This window comes from Molothrus aeneus, chromosome 3, assembly GCF_037042795.1.
Source record: "Molothrus aeneus isolate 106 chromosome 3, BPBGC_Maene_1.0, whole genome shotgun sequence".
In the NCBI taxonomy this organism is placed as follows: domain Eukaryota; kingdom Metazoa; phylum Chordata; class Aves; order Passeriformes; family Icteridae; genus Molothrus; species Molothrus aeneus.
This window is the reverse complement of record NC_089648.1, coordinates 20,370,399-20,385,880: the sequence shown is the minus strand read 5'-3', so window position 1 is coordinate 20,385,880 and position 15,482 is coordinate 20,370,399.

Here is a 15,482-nt window from a genome sequence, read left to right as displayed (position 1 = left end):
ATATTAAATATTAATATGCTATATTTAGGTCTAGAATGTTTGAATATTATAAAATTACAGAATACATTTTTTTTACATAAAATATAATTCAGTGTTGATAGCTATTTACCAAAACATTTACTGAGCAGCCACTCTCTTGAGCCAATTCTCTTGATATTCAGTTTCTACTGAATATCAAGAGAAACAAGGCTCAAGCTTAAAGAAGGACTTTTTAAATGCTGATGTCCAATACTAGGTAATAATATCAAGAAAAAGGGCATCAGAGACATAACTGTTTCTAAGGTTAAAAATCATCCTAGATATACCAGACAATGAGAGGAAAAGGGATTTACTAACATTTGTGCTGGATGGTGTCTTCCTTTTCCTCCTCCAGCTGAAGCTTGGGACAGCTGTTTGTCTTCAAATGCTAGAGTACAAGGACGCAAAAAAGGTCACAGGAAAACATCTCCTGTGCAAACTAGAAATAGGACTGTCCTTTTCCAGTTAACAAATGTTTATGTGAATGTCAGTCTTATGAAGGAGACAGGGCTAACTGAAGTGGAAACAAGAGTCTTCTCCTCAGGCACAGATTAGGTGGTAGCTTCTTGCCAAGGTGACACTGGTGCTGCCTGGGATGAAGCATCCACCTGTTCTGTGCTATTTGGTAACTCTTTCCCATCAGCTGCCACTTCCCTGGTATGCTTGTTCCCATACAGCACATTCAGAGAATTGCTGGGGCTGGAAGGGGCCTCTTGAGATGACCTGGACACATCTCCTGCTCCAAGCATGCTCAGCTGGAGCAGGTTGCCCAGGAATATGTTCAGTTGGGTTTTAAATAAGTCCACAGCCAGACACTCCAATACTTTGTTGGGCAACCTGTGCTGACATTTCAAAACCCTCACAATAAACAAGAGGGAGTTTTTTCATGTTGGAAGGGTATTTCCTACATTTCAGTGTGTGCCTGTTACTTTTCCTTCTGTCACTGGACAACACTGAGAAGTGTCTGTCTCCACTTCTCTATTCCTCATCATCATTGATATGATCCCCCCAAGCTTCTCCAGGCTGAAGAGTTGCATCTCTCCCAGCCTCTCCTCTATATGAGAGATACTTCAGCTCTTTAATCATCTTCTTGTTAATCAGGCTTGTTCCAGTATATTTATTTCTTTTTACTTTTCACCTCTCTCACTAAATACAACTCTGGCTTTGGCCTTCCTAAGCCCAGCTCCATTATTGGACAGTGTCTCTCTATTCCTCACAGGTTACCTCTCCCTGCTTCCACCTCTTTCATTCTTCCTTTCCATGTTTGATTTTTACCAGGAGTTCATACTTACAGACCTGGTACCAGTTTTGCTTGATTTCCTACATGTTAGGATAGATAATTTTTTTTAACAGATGACTTTTAAATAATCTCTTCTGGACCCTTTTTCTTCTCTAGAGCTGTAGCCCACAGGATTTTTTGAAGCAAGTCTCTGAAGAGGCCAAATTGTGCTTTTTTGAAGCCCAGGGTTTTAATACTGCTTTTTACTGTTGTTCTTTTCCCTCTGGATCCTGAACTCTACCATCTTACAGTCACTGCAGACAAGAATGTCACCTACCCAACATGTTCTCCCTTGCTTTTAGGTCTGAGGTCCAGCAGCGTGCCTCCTCCCACCAGCTCCTCAACTACCTCTGTCTGGAAGTTGCCACCAGTACTTGAGGAACCTCCTGGATTGGTTGTACCCTGCTGTGCTGCCCCTCCAGCAGACACCAGGGTGGTCAAGTCTCCCATGTGAACCAGAGCCTGCAATCCTCAAGTTTCTTACAGTTTTCTGAAGAAGGCCTCATCTAATTCTTGATCATGCAGTCTGTAGCATCACAATGTTGCCCATATTGGTTTGCCTGCTAATCCTGTCACATAAAGCTGTCCCTTTAGCCCCATGTCACTGGATATGAGGTCCATTCTTCTGTGCCATGCCCTTACTTGTGCCTGTGCTTCCCTTCCCACTGCTGCTGGTACCAGATCTTTGCTACTGTTATGACTTCAGTTTTCCCCAGAAAGAGATGGAAGGAACTTTTGACCAAAAGCCTCATTCCCTCATTACTGGCCATGCCACTCTTTTCTCATGTTCCTTCATCACTTCCCCTCATGTTATACATTGGGATTAACCTGTGGGTGCTTATGTTTACAGCTCTCCTTTGCTTGTGTCTCCAGCCATCTCTTTGTAGCATTCCTCCTTTCTGTCTTGGCCGCAGTGATTTGTTGCCCAGTTCCTGCCTTTATGTCCACCAGCATCTGTTTCTGGTTTCTTTCCCAGTGTTCTTCAGACTCCAGCACAACCTTCCAAGTTGGCCATTCGCTGCAGATTCAAATGGCTCCTTAAAACACACAGCTGCAAGTCTTGTCTGAAAAGAGCCTGCCTCCCATCCTAACACTAACCTGCTGCCATGAGTCCTTACCCACAACCCTATCACAGACCAATTCCAGCAAACACCACTTTCTGAGATATTAAAGATATACCATTTCCTTAGCAGGTGATGCAGACTTCAAGTGAAGCTCTCCTTCGCCCCTGACCTCACGCACATTTGTTTTATAACAGCCTATACCCCTTTAACAACAGTGAAGTTATTTCTGGTTTGCACATTGTGACTTGTGATCAAAACCAGGCCTATTGCCTATCTCTAGATACAAAAAGAAATGGCCCACTGAAACACTGCACAGTACCTTATTCTTAAATGTCTACCTTCAAAGCATGCAATTTACTTGCAAATTATTAAAACCAGGCTATGGCAGCATCCTAAAGGATCAAGGAGGACAATTAGGTTGGTCCTTATAACTCCAAGAGTGATTAGCAACAGCCATCAGCACACTGTAACTGCTTGTTGAGCTAGTGAGTCAGACAGCAATAAGGACTTACAAGCAGCCAGCAAAAGCACTCAGATTCTTCTACAGGAGAAGTTTATTACAGAGCTCAGCATCTGTGTCTTGCAGCTGCCAAGTGTCCTCCATGTGTTGTTACAGCTGCTGATTCTGCTGTTAAGGAAGGGGGAGCAGAAGGATGAAAAGAGGCAGCGTCAGGAATGTTCAGTTGCTGTAAAACACTGCCAAGCAGATATTCACGTTATCTGTATGCAGAAACTGAGCCATCCAAACATGTGAGCTCACGGCTCTCTGCTGGCTGGGCTCACACTATGGAGAAATCATGTGACAAAGCCACTAGACACTTTTCAAACTACTCCAAATACAGGATCTGCTGAAACCCTGAAGTAGCATGCCCAGCTATATCAGTTTTGTGACGTGACACGCTGTGACTTGTGAGGACAGACAAGAAAAGAAGCAAGAGGCTTTGGGGAGACCAAAATAAAGGGAAGCAAACTCCCTGCTTTTCCAGCAAGACAATGCTCCTCAGTGTGAGTCCACTGCCATATTTTTAGTTTCTATCACACTACAATTCCACATAATTTTACACAAATAATTCTGAAGTATACAATGATACAGGAGCTCAGCCTCTACCTGGTGCACTAAGCACATGGCTGAATTCCCAGAGGCCCAAAACCAGGTCCTTTATGTACTCAGGGGCTGTGGGCAGAAGTTCCTCTCAGCAAAACCACAATGTCCTCCAGCAGTGAACGGTCAACTAATCACTGGTAATCTTGGAAGGCAAAAGACCACCAGCATGACCTTTGAGCAGGATATTGTGCTAGCCCTGGAGCAGACACACTTTCATTGCCAGGCACATCCTAAAGGCTTTGGACGGTTTTTTTCAGTCTGTGAAACTTGTATTGATCCACAATACCACCCATCATTGGTAGAACCACAGGATGATTCAGGCTGGGGAGGATGTCAGGAGGACATTTATTCCAAACCTCTTGTTCATATCTAACTGTTCTCAAATGAACTTTTTCCTGTGTTCCCAGGTGTAAGCAAATGGCATTGATTTCACTCGGCCAACAGCAAGCAGCTCACCAGTTATTTCTTGCCCCCTGGGAGGTAAGATAAGACCTGGTCCAGGTCTTCTTTCTGGGACTAGCAGACACTGAGCCCAGCTTTGTTAGAGAGCACTAAGAAGACACCGAGAGATGGGTCTTCTGAGAGAAACTGAAATGTGTTTGCAGCCCTGGTGTGCCCTGGGGAGCTTGTGGAGCCTGACTGCTCCCAGGTTCTCTCCTTGCATTCCTGTCTGTGGGCACCTGGGGAGTGCTGCCAGGGACAGACAGAGGGATCTCATCTCCTGTGAGAAACCATGACACCAGCATGACCAGACAGCCTGGACAGGAGCCTCAGGGACTGTTCACATACCATGGGTGAGGACAACCCAAAGGAAGTATCATTAGGTATCCACCAACTCCAGCTTAAAGCAGCACACTGGGGAGGAGGACAAATAATTTTTAACAGGAAATATGAAACTGAGGTCAACATTGAGTCCATGACACTTTTTATAGGAGCAAAAAAATTGGTGTATTTGAGTAACCAGATGTTGTCTGTCCAAGGATTATTTAAAATAAAGGAGAAGGCATAAAGGTATTTTAATGGCTGTGGGTAAACCTGAGCTACGTGGTTGTATATGTGTGTGCAGCCTCAAGAAAAGGTGAAGGACACTGTGACAATACCTTTTTTTTTAATAAGTATTTATGCAAGAAGAAGCTTCCAATTTGTCTCTCTAGCTGGTCTCTGCAGCAAAGGAATTTGTATATTGCATCAGGCAGTATCGTATTAGGAAATGTTTTTAACAGTGTTTAGTGATTGAAAGTAAGATACAATAGCTTTATGACAAAGAAGCTTATGATGAAGGTCCTTTGTAATAGCTTTTATATTACTGTAAATCATGATGCTTATGGTTTACTTTTTATTAATTCAAATGAAGTGCAAATCAAATGACAGCTGACAGCCTATCAACAGGTTAGTTTAAACAGATGAATATTATTTTACTTCATATATATTTCAGCTTTTAACAGGATTTTTAATTTTAAATAGTTTTGAGGTTTTTATCCATGTAATGTGGCTGCAAGGCTGCAAGATGAGAGCAATATTTAATTCACACTTGTAAGATATGGGTATTTGGAACCCATTAGAAATTGACTTTTTGTTCTCCCTCTTAATTTTGATTCTTTCATCAGAGATGCCAAGACTAATGCTGTCATGACAGATGGAGAGAGCTCATAGAGACATTGTACAAAAATTACTGGAGCAATGTGTCATTACCATGTAGTACCTTCAAAATGTCAAAACAAAAGTAAAATTCATAGTAGAAAAGGGCTCTTCCTTCAGGGATAAGGCTTCCTTTAGGGATAATTCCACTCCTAGGTGCTGGACAGAATCATACCAGTCTCATTTGCACCATAGGAAATAACAATATACATATGCTACATGCTTGTTCAAAATCACACAGTCTCTCACTGAGAGAGAACCTGCTCCCACTTGTCACCTATGTAATTCTGGGTGTCAGCAACCCACTTCAATTATTCTGGAGTGCTCCAACTCTTTTGCATTTAATTTGGTAATACAAGTAATGCTGGTTATGTCAGTCTCATATCAGCTATTTACTGTAAATACTTAGGTATTATCTATTTACTCCAAAAGCAGCATGGCCAGCAGGTTGAGGAAAGTGATTCTCCTCCTCTGCTCTGCTCTCATGACACCTCACTTGGAGTGCTGCATCCAGCTCTGGGGTCTCCAGCATGGGAAGGACATGGACCTGCTGGAGTGAGTCCACAGGAGGCCACAACAAGGCTCAGAGGCTGGAGCACCTCTGCAGTGCAGACAGGCTGGCAGAGACAGGGCTGCTCAGGAGGGAGGGAAGGCTTTGGGGAGACCTTATCACACCTTCCAGTACCCAAAGGGTACAAGAGATCTGGAGAGAGACTTTTCATGTGCAGTGATAGGACAAGGGGGAATGACCTTACGGTGAAGGAGGGTAGGTTTGGATTAGGTATTAGGAAGAAATTCCTCACTATGGGGTGGTGAGGCACTGGAATAGGTTGCTCAGAGAAGTTGTGGAATGTCATCCCTGGAAGTGTTTAAAACCAGCTGGATGGGGCTCTGAGCAACCTGGTCTAGTGAAAGGTGTCCCTGCCCATGGCAGGAGAGCTGGAACTAAATGATCTTTAAGGTCCCTTCAAACCCAAACCATGCTATGTTTCTACATTAACTTGCACACTGTCAGTGGGAGTGACCTATGCTAATTTCTGCAAAAAACCATAGAGGTGTAGCAAAACTTTTCTGTGTGCAGGAAAGCTCCTGATTAATCTGAGTAGAAAAGATAAGGTACTCTTTAAATGTGTGTAGGTCAACAATTTTGCCTAGAGCAGTTGGCCATCACAGCAGAGTCCTGTAATGGCTCAGCGTAAAAACACAGGGAAAAATTATGCAAACTGTGTTAAAACACTGCCTTCAATTTCAAAGTAAAGCATCAGAGGTGACACCATTTAAAATATTATATAGTTCCACTCACAAGTCAGAAGGTTACATTTCTTATTTTACTTTCATGGTTTTTTGTCCATGGAATTCTGTAATAGTTTTGCTGTCAGTGGGATGAAAGATGTCTCTATGAGAAGGACTGTTTTGTTATGTGTGGCTCTCCAGCTATACAGAACTTTGTTAGCTGTGAGTAATCCACTAGAAAATTAATTTGCAGTAGCTATTGACATGCTTGAAAATAAGCTTTGGAGTCAGATTCAAAACCACTGAGATTCTTACTCTGACTATGGATAGAAGCAGTGCAATGTTTTGGGGCACATTGTCCCTGACCCTAGAGGTTTCCCCCTGGCTCTTGAGAAGGTCAAGCTCTTTGTCTACTTAAGCTTGATCGAGAGCCACTGAAACTGATGGCAGAACTCTCACTAACTCCCAAAAGCTGGGTCAGAAAATAGACCATCTGCCTTTTTTTGTTGAAATTGTGTGAGAGAATGCTAACAGTGGTACTGTACGCAGTGGTACTGGTGCTTTCCACAAGAACCTGGATGGAAACCACAAGCTTGTTTCACACTGCCCAGCCTTCAGATGCAAGTAGCTATCAGTTGCTACCACTGCTTATTTAGAGCTAAACAACTTTGGATTCCATTACTAATCAAGTGCCTTCCACCTCCATCTCCTGTGGCAAATAACAGAATACTTGATTCCTTTAAAAAGATCAAGGTATTCATGAAAATCAGCCATTTCTGAAGTTTCAAAGCCTCCACATCCACACATTGAACACCACTGTTGTTTAGGTGATGTGCAACATGCAAAATTCCTTATCTGTCAAGAATGACATGTGGAAGAAGGGAAAGCTAAACCAGGCAAAAAAGTAGATTACCATGAGAGACATACAGTCCAAAAATCTATCTTCCATGAAAATAAAAAAATAAAATTTAAAAAAAAAAAGTGAGATAATTACAACTTTGCCATGAAGATTGAAGAAGTAAATTGAGAGTAGAGTCATCAGGTCCTGCAAAAACAAGCTATCCATTTGGAAGGACCAGAGGCTTTTCTTTATGTGAGCTGGTGCAAAGGAATCAAAATTTCTACCAAAGAGATTTACTGTCCATTTCTTCCCCCATAGACCTTCATAAAGGCAATGTCAAGTCTTTTCTTTATGTGAGCTGGTGCAAAGGAATCAAAATTTCTACCAAAGAGATTTACTGTCCATTTCTTCCCCCATAGACCTTCATAAAGGCAATGTCCTCTTGTCAAAATCAAGAGGAACAATAGTGCATCAGAATGTTTCAGTGGCTGTGGAATGAATTCAGAGTGATGTAATCAGCGGAAGACTGTGAGGAGGCACTACAAAGATGACACTGTTGAACTTAAAGGCTCAATCTTTCATGGTACTGAGCATTTTCTGCGAGCTGCAGCGTTCTGGTTCCTAATGAAAACACACAGCACTAATGAGAATGAGGCCGTGAGTTCTCCTGGTGTGGTTGGTCACTCAAGGTGAAACAGAAAACACATCTGCTCCCTGATTGTTCAGAAACTCTGCATTCTTTACTTCAGACACCAGAGAAGCTGCTCAGAGATAAGTAAGCTCTCGGACTCTGCCTGCTGTTGAAAGGCACACACATACCCTTACATATCTCTATCATATTATTTGGGCATGGGAGAAAATGACCCCTCTTTGCAAATCTATTCAGCTGTCAGATCAGCCACTTTATCTGCTTTCATACCGTTAGCTGAGAAGACAAGGATCCCCCAATCAACCCAATTTGGTGTTAACTGATTCAGCTTTCATCAGATTTTTTTTTCTGAACTCAGAAGAAACCCAAAAGCCAGATCTTTGGGGGCTTTCCAAATGAGGTCCAAAAAATCTCACTTGGCAAAACACTTTGTGTAGGGATGTATTCAAATGTGCAGAAATGTCCCCATAAGTGAAATGATACCATGAAGTGAAATGGTGGGTGCAAAATGAGTGGCCTGGGCTGTGCACATACGGCAGCACAATTACAACTCTCTGTTGTGGATTTAAAAACCTGCCTTCCAGCCCTAACAGGATTCTTTGGTGAGGACAATAAAAAGAGCTATAAGTGTATTCATTTTTATTTTTCTGAGCCCAAAAAGTACTAATAGCCAGAGGAAGAACTAGTTAAGTAAACAGCATAATTTTCTTTTGCTGAATTAGGTTAATAAATTAACTAGTGCTGCCTTGGACACAGCTAAGGAATTGTTGCAGCTTTGATACTTAGATTCCAGTTGCAAGTTTAAAGATATTCTTCTTCCAACAGGGGCCCTGGAGATTTGTGCAGTAACACATTACTAGCCATGAGTAAGGATGCAAGGATCTGGACTTAAGCTAACAGAAGTGATGATGTGTGAAAGGCTTCTGCTTCATTTTGACATGGTGATACAAGGGATAGGCAGATTTTGGGACAGACCATCTTTATCTGTCTGGCAGTCTAGGGATTTAGGATGTGTCTATCACTCTGGCATTTCTGTGTGCTCAGACAGCATCTGCAGGAAACATTCCCAATTATTCTCCAAGTAAAGTGGTCAGGAATGGTTATCCCAAGAGGGACCCCCAGAAGAGCTTCATTTCATTTACAGAGGAGGTACTTGTGGGGAAGCAGAGAAAAGGGTGTTAGGGAAAAATGCAATCTTGATGTAGAAGTTAGTTCAGACTCTCCACTTGGAGAGCCTTAAAAGGAATTGCACTTGTTACACCCCAGACCCTCAAATGGAGCCACCCTGCCTGGGCAGCTAAAAATGGTGCCCTACATAGAATCCTATTTAAAGAGATTTCCCTGGATGCATAGCTCCCCCTTACACCACCTCATGCATGCAAAGAAGGTCTGTACCCCTCTCTGCCCAGACATACTCTGTCTCTCAGGCTGCCCCGTGCACTCGGAGCCAGGGAGACTTGGCCCCCACTGCCAAAACCCAACCAATCCACAAGGAAAAGATTGCCATGTGTCCTTCACAGAACAAATGCATCCCAGGCATGCTGGAGTCACCTGGTCAGTCAGCACTCACTTCAACCATGCTGCTAGTATGAAATCTTGATTATACACCAGAAGAAAGAAATTTTCTGGTGCAGTTTTTTACATCAGGTTAAGGTTTGAACCTCCCTACCTTGACAGAATCTCTGTAACATCCAATTTTTATGGGTACCTGAAGAGTCCCTCTGGAATACTAATGCTCTCTGGTTCTTTAAGCGTATATTGCATCACAAACATTTTAAATGGTATTTGATGGCTGCTTCATTTGCCAACTACTCATATCAAATTTATGGAAGGCTATTTCTGAGTGGTATAAACGTGGGAAATCCCTTTTGTTGAGACATGGCATTAATCATGTTAGTGCCTAGATCTCCATGCCCTTAGACCAACAAGATATACTGCTTCAGTGTCTACAGCCAGCTCCTGAAAATACACCATTTTCTGGCTGCTTTTATGCTTCAGAACAGGTGGGATAGCCTGGTTCTTTAACAATCCACTGTCACTTCAGCGTTCTCTCTTCCTTTCCCCCCCACAGCGTCTATACCTTTGCATGTTTAGGATAATGTGTGGAAAGAATGATGTGAGAACTGCCCCATCCTGAGTGTCCATACAGCTCACAGCAGTGGCAGCAGGGATGCCAGTACAGGTCAGGATCAAATGAAGGCATTGCTTAGCATTTATGTGAATGTATTCCCAGATTAGGAGCAACCAGCACTCCCAGTAATCTCCATTAGTGACAGCCAGGTCTGCCTCCTGCTATCCACAATCATACACCACAAAAAGAAGGGTGGCACACGGCCTCCACATGAACATCCTGCTTCTTCATGTAGCCATGACCTGGGTTCCGTGGAAAAAAGGGGCTTAGTCCACCACATCAGTCATGCATTCTCCTGCCTTACAGGGTGGTATTTAACCAGCAGGGAGGATACAGGCACACCACCAGAGTATCTTAGTGCTGGATTTTAGCCTTTCCTTATGGCAAAGACTGTTCCAACAAGCCCCATGTCTTGGAGGTGCACCCAACATCTGCTGCAAAGGGGCACATCATATCAATCATATCAATCATATCAATCATATCATATCATATCATATCATATCATATCATATCATATTTTATAGGACTGAATAATATAATCTCTCAAGTGCATTTTTATTTTATCTTATATTTGCACCTTCATTAGCAACCCGTTCTGCTTTTCTCGTGTATGTTAACTTGCATGGACACTCAGTGCTAGAGAGCCTAGAGGTTTTATTATTGAGTCTCTGACTCTTTTCTTTACCTTTGTCTATGAAAGTAGGTCTATTGGGATCCAGCTGAACCTCCCTCAGTCTGTCTCTGGTCTCTCTCACTCATCCTCCCTTTATGTCTCTTGTTCTGCCACAGATCTAGAGCCACAAAATTGTCGACCAAACTCCTGGTAGGGGTCATGTCAGGCCCACTGTTAGTCAAAGTGACAAGAGTAGGCTAATTAAGTGCCACTAAATTACCCAGAAATCTGTCTCCACACTGCTTCACCTAGAATTGTTCATGAATATTTCCCAAAGATTGTTCCATAAAGTCTTCACTGACTTAAATCTGGTGCTTGGAAAAATCTGTCTGGATAAGGCCTGCCAACATGATGAGTACAAAGTGACAGGGATGCCACATCCTGCATCTGAGCTATGCAGTGCACCATGCAGTTGAACTGCACATCTATAGCAAGTCTGACACATTTCAGAGCCATGGACTCTTGGAATAAGTCATCTCTGTACCACTTGTGCAAAGATTTTGATGTCTACAGAAATGTTCTTTCCTGTGGGATTTCCAGGTTAATCACACAAAACTGCTAGGCAATACATTGCACTTACAAGCAGTGCTCTGTCACTAAAATTTTTGGGCCAGGAAGGTCATGTCTGATCATCTTTACAAGGAAAATTCTCTATTTAATTCCTCCACTGGGGAAAAATATCAGAAATATACAAGCATTTGTCATTAAATCTCTTTTGTTTCACACTGCTGTGTACCTGGCCCCCTGCAGCACATGGGAACTGGACTGGTTTCTGCAAGAGCTCTCCACTGAACACAAGTCTCTGGAGAGCATTGCTCCTAGCACTGAGACAGCAGCTCTCTCCAGACCAGTCCAACATTAATCCCACCAGTAAGTAGGCCAATTTGTGCCAAATATGGCTTTTCCTCTCCTGTGTCAAGACCACCCACCAGCACAGGGCATTGAATAGCGACTATGACAGGAATATTTTAACCTCAGCTAATGGCATCCAGAAGGTGACAGACTCATTTTCTTACTACCAGTCTTCTTAGGACTGAACAGGCAATTATTTCCTTGAGACTGCTCCTGTGTACTAAATTACATGGACTATCTCCAAAGAGCAGTGACAACTCAGTAAGCTGGGTGTAAGCTGGGTTACCTCTCTTGCCAGCCCACAAACTGCTCTCAGTAACCCTGCAGTGGTGTTGACAGACTCCAGAAATAACCATGAACAGTATTTTCTTACTAGAAGTCAGGTCTGGGTCGTGTCAGTGGGGGAGGTGAATGAAAAATGACAGGGGGAGCCATTCCAGGGGGTCTCATCCCTCTCTACACACAGTCCCCAAAGGTGGCACTGATCCATGCCCCACATACAGACTCTTGTAAACATGAGGGATCCCTTTTAGAGCTGGAACTGGGGGTGCCTGGCACCTTTTGTGCTTCCTGCTTCTCTAATATTTCTCCTCCCATTCCTTCACTGCTAAATGAATGGCACGACTTTCTCAATGTTTTCTTTTTCCTACCATTTTCTTACAGTTTTCATTTAATTTTAATGCAAGGGCACCAATCCTAGTTTATGTCATAATAGACGGACAACAATAGTGCAGTTTAACTAAAATAACATGCTAAACAGTGCTACATGTTGACGGAGTCATGAGGGATAAAATGTGGAGTGTTTTGGTGGTTATATCTTCAAAGAAGAGCTGGCAAGTGTACAATGTGACAAATGTATTTAAGAATCTATGCCATTCAAATGATACTACCACATGTCTGTTTGGGATTTTTCCCGTCTAAATGTGGGAAAATGGGCACAGATTCACTTGCATACTGTGTTCTTCTAACATAAAGTGTCGGCATCTCCGAGGGTGTGTCGGCGGCACCCGATGTCACCAGACACAAGCCGTAAAGGAGACAGCCGAAATAAGTGTACGTTATGTCTGCCAGGCAGTCTTCATTTGTTTATTTCATGCAAAAAGGAGGGGATGGTGCTCAAAATATTCTCACTGGAAATTTGTATCAGCATGAGAAAGAGAAAAAAGTATCATTTGCATTTCAAGGCATTGCAAGTCCCGATCCTAGCTGAAATCATCGGCATTTATGGTACAAAGAGACCAGCTCCTGACGTGAGCAACAACAATGTAAAAAAACCCACTAATTCACATCATCTTGACTGAATTATTCTGCATTTACACCAGTTTCACTAAGATGGAAGCTGGCTCATGGTCTTTACACATATACATTTTGTGTCTTTTTCTCCTATTGTTTGTCACTTCTTTGTTTATTATTTTTTATTTGCGCAATGTATTCATATTCTCAGAGTCCATCTGCTAAAAGTATCCTATTTAAAAGAAGATGGCATCATTAGCTACCCTCTCTCGCCATAAAGAAAGGAGCAGTTCCCATATTTTTACCCAGTTCAGTGGCTCAGTGGATGCACTAATCTTGCTGAACACTTCAGTTTAGATGGTATATCAATGAGGCATTCAAACAGAGCAGTTTATACACAAAAATTCTGTCTGCTTTGTAAAAGATTATCCTTTTATAAACACTCTGCGGAAAACATAAAAGCAAATAGGGGACAGCACATAGGACAGGAAAGATGTTAGAAGGGAGATTAATACTGAATGGGTCGAAATGAATGGTGCTTACCAAAACGAGGTCCAGATACTTTGGCTGCAGTGAAACATAAATAATGGGAATGACACATCGTTTATTCGGGATAATGAGTTGATCCGAAGTAGGGGCCTAAAACAAGAGATTAAAGATTAAATATCCATCTCCTGATGAATATCAGTAGCAAACTTTAACCTTTTCCTTCCAAAAGCACAATTTCTTTGAACAATCATGTCAGCACAACACAGTGAAGAAATGGGATAAAGCAAACTTAAATTACATTCTTATCCTTATCCTGAAAGAAAACACTGCTTCATATTTTAAGACACAGTAGTGCATTTTTATTTCCAGGCGTGCAACTCTTTCAGAATAATTATATGAGAACACAAAGATTTTGCTTGATGTTTTGTGTTAGAAAAATCTGGCTTTAGCATTTATTGCTTACATTTTAGTCCTCTGCAATAATTGAAGAAAGAACATGCCCATCCTGAACATTCACTTGGGTGGAGAGATAATGACAAAAAGCAGCCTGCTGGAAAAGCACAGCATACCACATGCCGAATTAGAGTCTTGAATGCAAGGAGGACTTGGAAGATGTCACAAGCTTTGGATCGGGAAGGGCTGGAAGTGTAGTGAATGGGGGGAAAGGCACAGACAACTGGGGACAGCAGGCTGACTGTACTGCAGTGCTGGCAACCTGTCCAAGCTGGTCAATTAGTGGTACTTCTAGCTCAAGATGCTGTACTGCAACTGAGGCAGAAGACATAGGACAAGCGGGAATCTGGATAGCTGTGGCTTGCCCAGAACTTGGAACAGAGCAGCTGCTGGATGCATGCAGCCAGCCAAGCCCTGCATTGTGGTTTTGTTGCTGATGGCTGCCTCCTGCAAGAGGGATAAAACTGGGGACAGAGGGAGGAGGGAGGAGGGGGCGAGACTTTCAAATGACATTTAGAAAACAGCCAAGCTAGAATGCAGGAGCGAGTTCAGCATTCTCTCACCTGCTTCATGGAAAGGGGTTTACTCCATAAGCAAAAGGAGTTTGTGGTTTCATTCCACTCTCTAGAGAATGAGCTGTCCCAGTGCCAAACCAGCACGCATGTACAGCTGGCAGTTTCTCTGCAGAAGAAGCCTTGTACTGGAAGCTGTGGAAAAGTATCCATTTTTTCTTGGTAAATATTTGCATGCAAAACCAGATATTCCCATAGGTTTTTGTCAAGCTCTGCAAACTAGTTAGAGGGAAGGATTTTTGGATTTGTGATGGGGAGTGTGCATGCACAGACATGCAGTTTCAATGAGGCCGTGGTCCTGGGGGGTGAGCTCACTGAAATGGTGTCTTGAAGGACACTGAATACCTTTTAGGCAGCAAGACTCACATTTTGCAAAATTCACATTTTGGCAACAGAACAAAAATATTGCCATTTCACATTGTCCCTTTACACCATGAATTCAGATAGGATTTGATGTGTTTCCCTCTCCTCTTGGGTAAGAGATGTGAGTCCTGTCAGGCACCTTTCCTGACAGGCTGTCCTGTAACAGCATCACTCCACTGCCTTCATCCTAAAATGTCCTGAAGACCTCATGAAAAACCTGAAACCTCCTGCTGCTGCATCACACTAAATACACCAAGAACAGGACCACAAGGTCAAACAAATGCAAGTGAAGGAAGAGCACTTGGGGTGCTGGGCTGGTAGAGGGGGCAGAGCTGACAAATCAATAGTAAGGGTGTGAACAGAAGACATATGGCTGGTTATCATCATGGCCAGCCAGGACCAGGCTCTGCAGGGCTTGGCTTGCCTAGGCAGTCCATGCTGGAGAGTGGGTTGGGTTTTCCACTGCTGCTTGCCATGGCAAAAGGAAGGGGAGGTCCATCTCAGTGCCAAAGCAGCAGCCTCTCCTCTGGAGAACCAAAGCCCTGCTCTCCAGGGACAGGGACCACTGTGCTTGGCTCAGCTGCTCTGCCTGCTTTCAGCACCCTGCACTGATTTCCAGCCAGACAGGCTTTCATCCTTGAGATACGAGCAGCGACTTTCATTCAGAAAGAAGCATCCATTTTCAAGCATTATCACAGCACAGATAATAAATATTACAAACAGCAGAGCTGTGAGGGGGTGCCAGAGCCCTGCTGCTGACTGATGCCTGACCTCTGCAAAGCCCACGTCACTGTGTCACATCACAGTGCTTGGCTGTGCAGAGGGGACCATCCTGCCCAGGGCACACAGAGCTGCAGGAGGGGCAGGACCCCTGCTGCCACATGTGCTC